Here is a 13,968-nt window from a genome sequence, read left to right as displayed (position 1 = left end):
AGCCAGTCAGAGTCCAAAATTGCTGTACACAGGGAGCAACAATCACGCTGATGGAGCCAGAGAGATATGTACATATATTCACACACATATATACATATAAATATATGTGCATATATGTGTGCACTATATACAAAGCACGCCCCCAGCCAGCACTCGCAGTTCTGGGCCAGCCTACTTTAACGAATCATTCACATTTATGCTAATTTAATGGGATAGTTGCAAAATTTAACAATATTTGAAAATGAAACACAGAATTCTATTTGCATTTCGTTTATCACTTTTATCGCTAAATATTGTTAGTAAATTTTAAAAGATAGAGATGATTATTTATGGCGATTGCATAAATAGGTATTAATGCCAATAATAAATCAAACAAATCATAATTATGCCTTCCAAATAACAAGATCAGCTCTGCCCCAAAATGGCTTATCACTTAATTATTAATTTATATATAATTAAATTTCCTGATATGCTAATGTACGTTTCGCATTGAATGGCGCAGAGTTAACTGTTGAAACACAGCTTCGGCTCCACTGTGCATGACAGTTAGCCTGCCCACAACAACAAAATGGTTGACATGGCCCCTCGTTCAGCAAAGGGAGGCAAAAATAAAAAATAAAAAATAAAAAAGCTAGTAGGGAAAACCTTATCAAATTTTCATGACAATTTCAAATAGCTGACGACAGTATTTTTATTTTTATTTTTATTTATTTTTTTTGCATTTCATACTTTTTTTTATCCACACCCACACAGAAAGGAAAGTTATGAAAATGTTGGTTGTTGTTTTTTTTTTATGGATTTCTCTTGTAAATTTTCTCATTTGACTGGGCCCAAAATAAAATTTTTGCTGCTAATTGATGTATATATCAAACAAGCCGTAATTATACTTACAACGCCCCATCCTCGCCTCGCTGCCTCCTACGCTCTCTGTCTATCAATTTGCCTGTGCGCGCGCTCTCTCTCTGTCTCTCTCTCTCTCTCTGTCTAAGGTCATGCAAATGCAGACAAAATTACAGTTATGGCAGCTTAACATACAAATTGGGAGCCAGAGTTGAGAAAAAAATGAAACAGAATAACGGCAAAGTTGAGCAGAAATTTTAATTGTGTTCTTAAAGCCAGAGCGAATTTTGCGCTTAAAGTCAAGTTTAGCAGTTTTGGGGCAGAGTTTTAATGAATTGCCCGGGGCTATTGTGATTTAATTATCAATAATTATAATTATGCTTTACCTAATTACAATTTAATAATTTGAGTACAGCAAAAATGTAAAGAAAGTCTATGTACATTTGATTTTATTATGTATATAGTTGTATATCTGCTTGTTATAGTAATTTGTATAAAAAGTTGTTATTAAACTCTTTAATCGATATTTAATTAGCTCAGTTTAATTTATTAATTGCCTTCGCTTGCCTTCACACCTTTCAATTTCAGATAGAGAAGTTTTAATTTGATTACACATGTGATTCACACTGTACAGCAATACATACATATGTACATATGTATATATTTAACTGTTCCATTGAAGCTGTTGTTTGTTATTTAATGAATAAGGCATAAAAATCGCATGCGCTCTAAGCCCATTTACATTGACTGAGCAGCTCTTAGACAGATCTAAATATCTATTATATTATATATGCATATGCGAAATAAAAGTAAAACTATTATTGAACTCGATGCCATTCAGTGCTGGCTCACACAAACTGTTGGGCATCTGGGCATCTGCAGTCGGCGCTGTGCGAGGGCTGTCCATAGATTTCTATGTGTATTTATGTGTGCGATTTTTAACTACAGTTTTACAAAGTGCGGTTTAAAAAGCAAACAACAACTCTTTGCAGCTCGTTTATTTGACGCTCACGAATGGAAAATGGACGAGAGAAAAAAGTCAAAATACAATAAGAGATATGCAGAACAAGTGCAGGCGACTGTCTGACTAGATAGATACCCTTTGAATCGAAGAGTGCCATGAAATGGAGACATCGACTCATTGCAGTTTGTTTAGCTTTGCTGTTAGCCTGGGCAAAGGAGAGACGACGAGGCTGAAAGATATATACATATATATATATAATCTATATACCCACTCTGCCGCATTTATGCAAAGATCTAGGGTATTAGGTAAGGGAAAAAGGCTAAAAATAAAATAGAACCAAAAGCCTGCGCTTGTGTGGGTGTATTGCACACACAGATGCATATGCATGTGTATGCATGATACATTGTTGTTGTTGTTGCTGCTGCTGTCGTTGTTGTCGTTGTTGTTGTTGTTGTTGTTGCATATGTGCAGGGTTCGACGCCATTGCCCTGCACATTTTTCATAGGCGACAGTTTTGATTGCGGGCGCGACAGGAACGCGACGCTAAGAATGGAGAATATGGGCAAGGTGGAGATTTGCTGTATGTGTGTGTGCGTGTGTGTGTGTGTGTGCGTGTGCGTATGGGTGTGGGTGTTTAGCTACTGCACAACAATAGCAACAACATGAGGAGCAACAGCAACAACTTTTACTCGCCGCTCCGTTCGACTTGGACATGGACTTCAACTTCGCCATTCGCCTGAGCGCTGATTAACGACAATTCGTTTGCCTGATTTTTTATTGCCATATGCAGCAGTGCCACTGCCACTGCTTGTTGCTGCTGCTGCTGCTGTTGCTGCTGTTGCACATTCATTAGGCGCTGTCGTAGGCGCGTGTCCAGACTCCAGTTGCCAGTCTTGGGCCAGTAAATTTCATTAGCGCCTGAGCCGTTGTCTTTTATTGTCTGCAACGCTCTGAGCGCGGGGCGCAGCGGGGTCTCAGCGTCGAGGGGGCGTGGCATAAATATCATGATTAAGTTGCATGCAACAGCAGCAGCAGCAGCCGAAACTTTGACATGCGCGACAACAACAAATGTCGCAAACACCATCAACTGGCCAAGCGCTGCGTATACGTAATATTTGATGGCCAGATTGACTTTACCGCTAGCTAGCCCGAGGCCTGTAAATTGTACGACAATTGATTGAAAAGAAAGTCGCCAGCGCCACAGCGTTAATTAATCTGACGTGCTATTGGAAATGCCACGAATTTTCATTAGCATCCAGAGAGTCGCACCTCATCTTCGCTCCATCTTTGCGTCGAGTAGGTGAAAGAAAGAAAACGGCTAGATTTAGTTGTGTTTTTCTTATGAGACAAGTAAAGACAATGTGTGAGTGTATATAAGCATGTATATATATGTAGTGCACATATATATTAGCTTACATGTGTGTCTGTGGCTTGCTAGAAGTTCAAGTTCTGGATGTTAAAATTACTTTGCTTCTTTCTTTGTATTTATTTCTTCCTTGGCTTTTCTTTTTATTCTATATTGCACATTTTACATACTTAGTCAAAAATAATATATATTTTTATATTACATATCAAGCTAATATGTGCTATTTAGTTAATGAAGCAACGCAAATTTTGTTCATTTTATGTTTGTATCTTTTTATACCCTGAACCCATTTTCAATGGGAAATCAGGGTATAATGGTTTTGTTGAAATGTATGTAACAGGGAGAAGGAGGCGTGGCAGACCCCACAAAGTATATATATTCTTGATCAGGGTGACGAGCTGAGTTGATTTGGCCCTGTCCGTCTGTCTGTCCGTCTGTCCGTCTGTCCGTCCGTCCGTCTGTCCGTCTGTCCGTCTGTCCGTATGTATGAACGCGTCGATTTCAGAAGATATAAGAGCTAGAGACTTCAATTTTTTTTTTAAATGTCCGTAATTACAGCGCGCATATCAAGTTTATCATTAAAAATCGATAACTCATCCCGATCTTTTTTTATCGATAAAAAACCTTATCGAAACCCAGTTATAAAATTATATCTTCTACACCTTTATTGCTAGAGTCTCCAAATTTTTAATGTATGCTTATATGCAATTTATACAATTTCGGTTTTTGTTAAAATTTACCCCCCACCTCTAAATTCACCCCCTCACCCTCACTTTTATAAAAAGCGTATTTCAAATACTACTTGTGCTTTGGCAATTACATGTATATTCATGTTATAATCATAATCTGAAAGTTTCATGAAGATCGTACGTCCATAAAAAAAGTTATTAAGCAATTAAGTTCTCATAGTAAGCGCACACTGCAGCCCATGAGTGTTTATGCGTGGGTGCTTGTGTGTGTATGTGTTTGTGTATGTGTGTGAGTATGTGTGTGTGTATGTGTGTGTGTGTATGTGTGTGTGTGTATGTGTGTGTGTATGTGTGTGTGTATGCGTTTGTGTGTGTATGCGTGTTTGTGTATGTATGTGTGTCTGTATGCGTGTGTGTGTATGTGTGCCTGTGTGTGCGTACGTGCCTGTATGTGTGTGTGCGTGTTTCTTGTGTAAGCTGAAAGACGCGAAAAATTATTGAAATATCTATTGCTCCAAGGGTTCAGGGGATCTCGTAGTCGAGCAGTCTCGACTAGAGCTTTCTTACTTGTTAACTGTAGGTTGATCTAAATATCCGTTTAGTCTTCATAAATTATTATTATAATATTCTAATATATTTATTATTTTATTTATTATGTAACCATATTCTGGTCTAAGATTTGTTGTAGAGCAAGAATCTATTGGTATTTGAGATTCAAAACAAGTTAAGCTAATATTCTAGATATTTTCATCTATTCTGATCTAGTGCAAAGTCAGCCTAAAGTTGTGTTAGATTTTATGCTTTTATGCTTAGCTATATTATATTATACATATATTTAAGTATATATATACAAACAGAACCTTAAACATGTTTATATATAAGAGGTAAAAAGAAAAGCTTCAAACTTGTGAACGACCAGGACTGTTTTATTTTAATATACCCCATAGTTCCTGCTTAAACTTGTATACTCGGGCTCGCACTCATTTAATTCATAGCTTCTGTGTTGCTTAATGGATTTGAACTAATATTTTTAGTGTGTGATTTAGATATTCAATAAAATATTTCTTATTTTTTTAAAAATGTATACTCTGTCAGATATTCATTATATGTAAAACTGAACTTAAACTGAAAGGCTTTTTTCAATAAATTCAATAATTTATAATATAATTTTTAATATAAAACAAAAATCCATATTATATAAACAAACACCGAATGAAATGCAAAAATAAAAAAAAAAGTATATATATATATATATATATATATATACAAGGTACAATTTTATAGCTAATCCGATAACCGATAACATTTCAACCGTTTCATAAGCAAACTCGTTCTACGCTTTCTTTAGAGGGATTCATTATACAATTTCAGGTCTTTAGAGAGACGAACGGATGGACGGACAGACAGGCGTATATAGCTATGTCGACTCTATTAGTTATCCCCACCAAGACTATATATACTTCATGGGATCTGCCCCGCCTCCTTCTTTCTATTACATAAATATAAATGAAACCATTCTATCCTGATTTTCCATTACCTACGAGTTCCGATATTCCTATCATCTACATTCATACGAATGAGTTATGATATATACATGTATTTATCTAGATATATTCCATAAATTATAGCATAAATTATGTTTGAGCATAAGTACAAAACACGTCACATCGCCCAATGCAGCGGGAATAATAAATTATTAGATAAGTGAAGGATCTAGGGCCTCGAGGTGGCAAGTTGAATGGAATGGAATGGAAATGCGCGACGCAAGTGAAAATGTGGAAATTCGTGAGATGTCTTGTTAAACGGCAAGTGGAAATTTTGTCAAGGGCTGCGCGGTTCGTTCATTAAAAGGTCGCAGCTCAAGCAAATGGAACAAGGGATCAATGCAGCTGGTGCAGGCAGACGGGCGGACAGACGAGCGGGCGGTGCAGCGGTCAGCCAGATCCTAGCGGTCATAGCGGGCGGCGATTGTAGCGAACAAGAGGTAAAAGCCAGGCTCAGACCGAGCCGGGGACCACCGCCGTGCGTTCGTGATGATGATAATGGTTTACTTTTATATTTTGTGATGGTTTTATGATGCGGTTAAGCGCTCAAACCGCAAAGTGGCCGGCGCGCGCGACCAGCGCAGCTTGAGGATAAGGCCGAGCGAGAAGGACGCCGAGCCGCACTCAAAGAGAGTCGCATAAGCTGCACAAGTTTCAGCCCAAGACGAGCCGGGGCCAGGCCAGAGGCAGAGCCAGAGCCGGAGGCAGAGAGACGAGGGCAGAGTTGAGGGGCAACAGCAGCTACCTGACACCGTCTGTCGGCGGGCCGCAGCGGCAGAGCGCGCGACATAGAAAATAGCAAAAGGATTAACCGCATTCCGAGCGGTTTTGGCTTTGGTATGCGGCACGGATTGGGCCAGCGACGGCGGCAGGCTATCGAGGACGCTGCGGTTAGCAGGATGAACGCCTTAATCGCGCTCATTGTCTCAGGGCAGGCCGAAGCATGCGGAAACAATAAAAATGCGAGCGCATTAATCTCAGTCGCAACAGGAGCTGCGACTGCAGTCGCAGGACTCCAATTGCGAGCCCTAATAATTACCTGAAGACCGAGGTGATTATGAGTTTATGATCTCTCGGCGCGGAGCGTGTCAGGTAGCAAAGTGCAGAAATTTAACTGGAAGCAACAGCAATAGCAGCAGCAACAACAGCAGCAGCAGCAGCAGAAACAGCAAGAGCAACGCTTTGCCGATAGTCGACGGCTTTACGCCTTGGCCAAATCCGTGCTGACTTAATAAAGCTGAATCCCCCCGCTAGCGGCAGCTACTTGAGCTCACGGATTTATGGGTTTTTGGTAATTGAAACCCCGGGACCAGTGTCAGATCCAGCCCCGACCCGATGCAGCTACAGATACGGATACAGATACAGATACAGGCGAGATATAGTATACGAGGCTGGGCAGCGGCATGCAACAACATTGACGATTATCACCGATTATCACGTTTTCGATAATGAGATTTCGTTTTATGATTTCGCCAGCACTTTACCCCTTTTGCTCGAATCTCTTCTTATTTTTTTTGTTTCACTTTTTTCTTTCGTTACCATCGCTGTTGTTGTTGTTGTTGCTGCTGCTGCTGTTTCAGAGAATTTAAGGGCGGTTTTTGTTTGTGTGTGTGTTTTTTTTTTTTTTTGAGCCACTGGGCTGGCAATTAAGTTATGTCAATCCACTTGCCATATGCCAGCAGCGACTTGTGCCCGGACGGGCTGTGGGGACTCGGACGGAGATTTGCGTTGTAAGTTGGCCCTGATGTTTGCTTTTTGGGTGGTTGGCAGCAGCATTTGGACGCGCTGCGATTAGCCGGTGAGTGGAACGCTCTTACGAATTCATTGGCATATCTTAAGCCAGTTGTTGACACACTGAGAGTACCGCCACGCCCATCAGCAGGGTCGAATGCCCTATGGATACCGTTCGATGTATCAATTGCAAATTGCATTGCCTTCGGAAGTGGCCCGTCATTAGCTCGAGTGCAATTGACTGTGTAAGACTCTCCTCAAATAGAGCAACAATTATTTCCAGATTAACTTTGCCCGAAAACAGATTTCCGATTGTTCAAAAGAGGATGCTACTCCTTCGCAGCAGACGACGGGAAAGAAAAACATTTTTCCGTTGCCCAAACTAAACTTTGAGCTGCAGAATATCGCAAAATATTTGTGTATTTGAAAATAAAATGTATTAACTAACAGATAAATTATATTTCTATATATGATGCAAGAGGAATAGCAAAAAATTTATTTGCTTTGCTTGTGAAATTTGTTTATCTGATCCATCAGAATTCTTTTTATATACATACATATATGAATACATTTTTTAGTTTTATTTATTTAGTATTTTCCTAATTTATTTACATATTTATTAATAACGAATATATACATAAAATATTAAATAAAATTATTATTATTATTATTAAATAATAATATATATATATCATATTGTTTATGTATATTTCAATATGTATATAAATAATATAGGGTTTTGAACATTATTTTAAATGTAAGTAATAAAAAATTAAATATTAAAAATAAAAATATATTTATCAGCTCTTTTAATACTCTTTCACAGGGTTGAAATTTGATGATTTGATTGATTAGAACAAATGCGAAATGCAAACGGTTTGTGAGGTGGGATGTGATTTGTGAGTGTCAGAGTGAGTAAGGTGGAGTGCGGTAAATATTTATTATGTAAGCGAGCTTCTCAGAGAGAGGGAGGGAGGGAGATAGAAAAGGAAATGGAGAGAGAGAAGGTAGCATGTATGTATTTCATAATATATTTTACATGCTCTTAAATACTATATATATATATATATATATAGGTTAATTTAAACAGTAAAAATTTGATTATGGACCATGAATTCTCTTAAGCGTAATATGGTACGAGAGTATATAGGCATTTGTCTATGTCGATAAATCAGTGATCCATTGAACACCTGAAAGTCACAATTTGAAAAGCTATTAGCGAAAAGTTGTGAAAATTTGTGTTCCAGATTGCGACTTTTAGAATTTACGAGTTTTTGCTATATGATTATTAAATTATATTAAAAGCGACTGACTGGAGTCAACTTACAGATATATACATGCGAGGGCAGTTCCAGAAGTTTCCTAAAAAAAACTCAACAGATTTGTAAAATTCCCCCTCTATTCCGTACTAACTTAGTTTTCTTTTAGCTCTCTACACTTTACCTTATATTCTATACCCTGATAGTAATATTAGTTCTCTAGCTCATATATGTATGTATATCTAACTGGAATTTATTCACATACACATTATATTTTATTTATTTAACATATTTTGTGCATTTTAAATATGTTTTTGTTTTTATTTTTTAGTTGATTGAGTAAAAATAAACAAATAAATTAATGAAATCAGAGTTTTATATAAAATAAAATAACAATTAAATTTGCTTTAATTTGATTTGCTGATTTGATTTTTGTTTTTCCCAGCTATTTGATTTCCAATGCAAATGATTTTTTTTTTTTACCCTTAATTAATATTTATTAAAAAATACATATTTAATAACAATTTAATAATGAACAAGGAACAGTTAAAAAAAATTTATTATAAATAAAATTAAATACAGAATATGTATAAAATGTTAAATAAATAAATAAATTATATTAATTAAAATATATAGTTGGAATCTGAGTTCTATTGCATTAACACATCTCTGCAGCAACTCCAACTATATATTAAAATTAATATAAATTTACTAATTTATTTACCAGCTATAATCGTGACAGCTCTGAATATTTCCATTATTTAATTCCTCTGGCCGTTTGCCATTTCGATTGTTCTTGATTTGGATTTGCTGCACTCCCTAGCCGCGCTCATTTCCCTGCGCAGTTGGCGATCAAAACGTTGTATTTATTTTACCACATTTCCCAGGCCATTTCCCGGCTTATCGTATGGCCGCAGATGCAGCGATTTTCATTAATAAAACTGACTTAAATTACAAAAGCAAATAAATCAGTTAAAAGAGAGCAGCGACAAACGCGCACTCTCGCCCAGCAGCAGCAGCAGCAGCAGCAGCAGCAGCAAACAGAAAAAAACAACAACAACAACAACAACAACAATGAAATAAAAATCAGAAACAAACCAGTGAAGAGGAAGAAACCTGACAAGTTGTAGATCATACGGCAACCAAAAACAACAACAGCAGCAACAACAACAACAGCAACAACAACCAGTAATAATAACAACAACAACAACAACAACAACATGCCGTCAGACCTCCTCTTGCTTGATCGACAGCCACTGTCTCAGCGCAAGTCTCGAGCCGAGTTTCTCTGAGTGCTTGGAGATTTGTGGCCGTCCGTTCCGTCTAACCGTCTCCATCTCCAGCTCTCAGCTCTTGGGGCAGTGAGTTGTTGCACGGCCGTTCATCATATACCCTTCAGTCCATTTAACACGTTTCTGACACTAATCCTGCCTTGATGAAACTAATTTTTTTCATGTGGCACGGCCTCCACAGTGCCAGTTGATTTATTTCAGCGTGCGCTGCTGGCGACCAACTTAGACAAAGTATGTAGTATATATACATACGAGGTATATAGCTCTATATGCATATCAGGCACTCTGACAGACTGACTGACGGACTGACGGACTGCCGGACTGACGGACTGCCGGACTGACGCACTGGCTGCCTGTCTGACAGTCGAAAAGTCTTTGGCTCGCCAGTTTCTCAGCTTCTGCTTGAACTCACACGCAGCCAATTCGAGTGTAGGCAACGTTTCGACCCGTCCCGAGATCGCTTGCTGTGATATGTATGACTATATCTCTGGCATGATCTTGCCACAAATTAGTTTGGTTAGCTGCCGTTGGACGATGACGATGACGACGTCGTCGTCTCCAACGTTTCTGCCGACCATGTCAATCATTCAAAATGTGTATGCAACGATCCGATCGGATACGATACGATACGATACGATCCGATGGCGATGCCGATGCCGATGTCGATGTCGATGCCAATGCTCTGCTGAAGCTGAACTGCAACTTCAACTTCAACTCCAACTCCAACTCCAACTCCGACTTCGACTCCAGCTCCGACTACGACTGCGACAGAGATAGAGACAGTGCAATGTCATGCTTCATTTCCTGAGTTGTCAATTTGTCGGACTTGTTGGAGCGACTCCGCACAGTTTCCATAAGCAGTTTATGGACGGGGCACCGGGATGCACTCGCCTGCGATGAGTAGCCGAAAAAATATAAGAAAAAGTACAAGCTGTTGCTGGACTAGCAATACCCTGTAAACAGATAGAAATTTAGCTAAATATTCAGCTGAATAAAAAAAATTTAGACTTTAAATAGAGTTCACTGTACGCGAGCTGCACCGTAATGGGGTTTTCAATACACACATACATACACATATAATTACATACATTTAATATATAAATAAGTTCGACTCAATTCCAAGACATCACCTACTTTGGCAATTTTTACAGGGTATCTTGAGCACTCTGTTGCTCGCTTTCGAAACGCAGCAGCTCCGTGGCCGTTTAGTTAGAAAGCAAAACAATAAATATTAAAAACTAAAGCAGAGAATTACCGCTTAATGCCATTAAAAGAGTAGCAGGTGCGCACCTGAAGTTGGCCGAGCCAAAGGGGCCAGAGTTGAGAGTGAAATCAGTAGAAGGGGCGGGCGGGGGCTTGGTTGCTCTGACAGAGAAACGAAGCTCCAAAGCTGTCGAATGAAGCGATGAAAACAGCATTGCATCATATATATAAAATAAATATTTCAAAGTTGCACTTGATATAACTGGAATAGAATATAATATTCTGATTCTTTTCAAACTGCAAGAGGTCAAAGTGGGAGCTAGAGCACTGCAAATGTGCAGTACTGCAAATGATTGGAGAAGAGTCTACGACTCTGCCGGCAAGTTTCTGCTGCGGCAGTAGAAGGGAAACTGGCAATGGTCAAGGGCTCCTCCAGCGGGAAGGTTCAAGCAGCTCTAGAGTGGGGTTTGTATAATATATAATATATACTACTCATATGTCTTTTCTAGAATAAGTTTTATTTTGTGCTATGCAGTTACGAAGAGGTATGAAATAGGGAAGCATGAATGGGGAGACCTTCAGAGTATTTCAAGTGAAGTACATTATTATAGACTAATGTATTGAAGTCAGTTTTAATTTAACTAATACTAATACTAATAACTCTCATAAATAATATATTACTCATATCATTCTGACTTATCATAATCATAGCCCGCTCTGCATACAAATTGCCTGCTTACTTCAAGCGAGAAACGGAATGGACGGAATAGATCAACAATGCGAGCTCTTAAAATGGTTGCAACTGAGACGTCAACGCCCAAAGGCAAGCACTGCTGGAAGGACTCAATATATATATGTATATGTATATACATATGTATATATATGTAGGTAAAGTGGTTGCAGAACGTGTGAGGGCTGAGTTGAGTGCGAAGGCAGCGCAATGATCGATTGAATGCGGATCGATTGGGCGGGCTGCAAGCAAAGTGAGCAGCCACAAAGGAAGCCTCTCCAAGTAATTGCCAAATAATTGCAGACGCACAAAGAAAGAACGAGAGAGAGTGAGAGAGAGAGAGCGAGAGAGTGAGTGCGTGTGTGCGTGTGAGTGAGAGAGCTAGATACACGCTCTTATCGATCGTAGCCTGCAGCGTTTGTTGCTCCTTTTATTTTTTGCAGTGCTCGCTGCAGGCTATTTGCACATCGGGTTACCATAGAGCCGCAGATAGAGTCTAACGATAGGCACACACGCACACAATCAGTATATGTGTGTGTGTGTGTGTGTGAGTGCAATCATGCGCAATTAACTCGGAGAAGTAGTTGGCCCGGGTAATGGGAATGCGAATGGGTTTTGGTTCATGTTTAGGTTTGAGCTTGCTCCCTCTCGTGGTCTTGGTCTTGCGAGTAGCTCGGTGCGAGAGGACCCCTTTTTGCCAAAGACAGCCACCGACACGAACAGCAATAACAGCAACAACAACAACAGCAACAACAACCAGAACAACAACAACAACAGCGGCAGCAGGAGCAGCTACAACAACCACCGACACAGACAACGTGATGCCCTTGTGAGTTTTTAATTGAATGCATTTCAGCGTAAAAGGTGAAAATACTTTTACCTCCTTAAACCAGAGAAACAGAAAAAAAACACATACACACACACACGCAGAGAAAACCAAATAAGTGAAATATAAAATTATGTTGGGAATATCCGCAACTGGAATACCCTCGAATTACCTCTTTTTTATTCTCTTTGTAAATATTTTCTGTTCTTCGGCTTTGTGCCTCTTTTTCTCTTTCTCTCTCAATTTCCTCCTTTTTCCTTTCCCTATCTCTCTCTTTGTCTCTGTTCCTCTGCATCTTTCTCATCTTGGATACAAAGGCCATATCTCTATCTCTATCTATCTCTCTTTCTCTTACACTTACTCTCTCTCTTACTCTTTCTCTTCCTCTTTCTCATTCTCATTCTCTTTCTCTTTCTCTTTCTCTTGCTCTTACTCTTTCTCTTTCTCTTTCCCTTTCTCTCTCTCTCTCTCGATCTCTCTCAATATATTTCCCTCTGTCTCCCTCTCTGTCTTTAATCTCTTTCGTTCTCTATGTCGTTTTATCACTCTCTCGTTATCTTTCCTATTTCATATACTTCTGAAAATTTTCGCTATCTCTCTCTATGTTTCCCTCTAGTTTCTCTGGCCGATTTCCAATATAGAAGGACCTGTATCATTTATATATTTAAAATTTTGTATGATTAACAACATCTCAACTTCTACTATCTACTATCTAAAGAATCGTTTTCAAATATTTCATGTATGATCAGCTAAAGTATATTTTCCAGCTAGTCTATACAAATGTTAAGAAACGGTAAAGCTTATCCGAACTTTGATAGGATCACATCCGCTCTCTATCCTCTCTCTGTACTCATCGCACATCATTCTCTAGCCAGCTGCATATGATGTGTAGCTGGTGTATAATAAAATATAGGATATCTGTTAGTCGAGTACTTTTACATTTTTCTCTCACTCTCCCTCTCCCTCTCTTTCTCCCTCACTTTCCCACTCTCTGCTTCTCCCCCTCTCTCTCTTACGCTGTGTTTTCTCCGCATAGAGCCTCCCCCTGCTGCTTGCCCACACTCTGTTTGCTTCGCTTGCTTATCAATTTCCATTTTTCCGGTTTTAAGCACACCAGCTCACACACTCACACACTCACACACTCGTACTCGCACACACACACACTCATATATTACTCTTACAGTTCTTGTCGCAGTTTTCTCGTACATGCGTGTGTGTGTGTGTTTCTTTTTTCGAGCTGTTGGTCTTTTGCTTTTGCTGCTACTGATTTTTCCATGAAATTGTATTTTACCTTTGCATTTTCCATCAGGTGGCTTGCCAGCTATTACTTATTACTTATTATATGTTATTATTTATGATGCCAGCTTCCCATCATCTCTTCCACAATATATGCATTAAATAAGCAGAGTGTGTGTGTGTGTGTGTGTGATGATTATATAGCTTGAACCAGGGCATAAAGGAAATTAACAACAATTTGCCAAGCTGATTTTATTTGTTCTTGGAATATTTCGAATAAATCTATTG

Source organism: Drosophila arizonae, chromosome X, assembly GCF_054131065.1.
Source record: "Drosophila arizonae isolate 15081-1271.41 chromosome X, UAZ_ARI_1.0, whole genome shotgun sequence".
Lineage (NCBI taxonomy): Eukaryota > Metazoa > Arthropoda > Insecta > Diptera > Drosophilidae > Drosophila > Drosophila arizonae.
Note: the sequence above shows the minus strand (reverse complement) of the source record.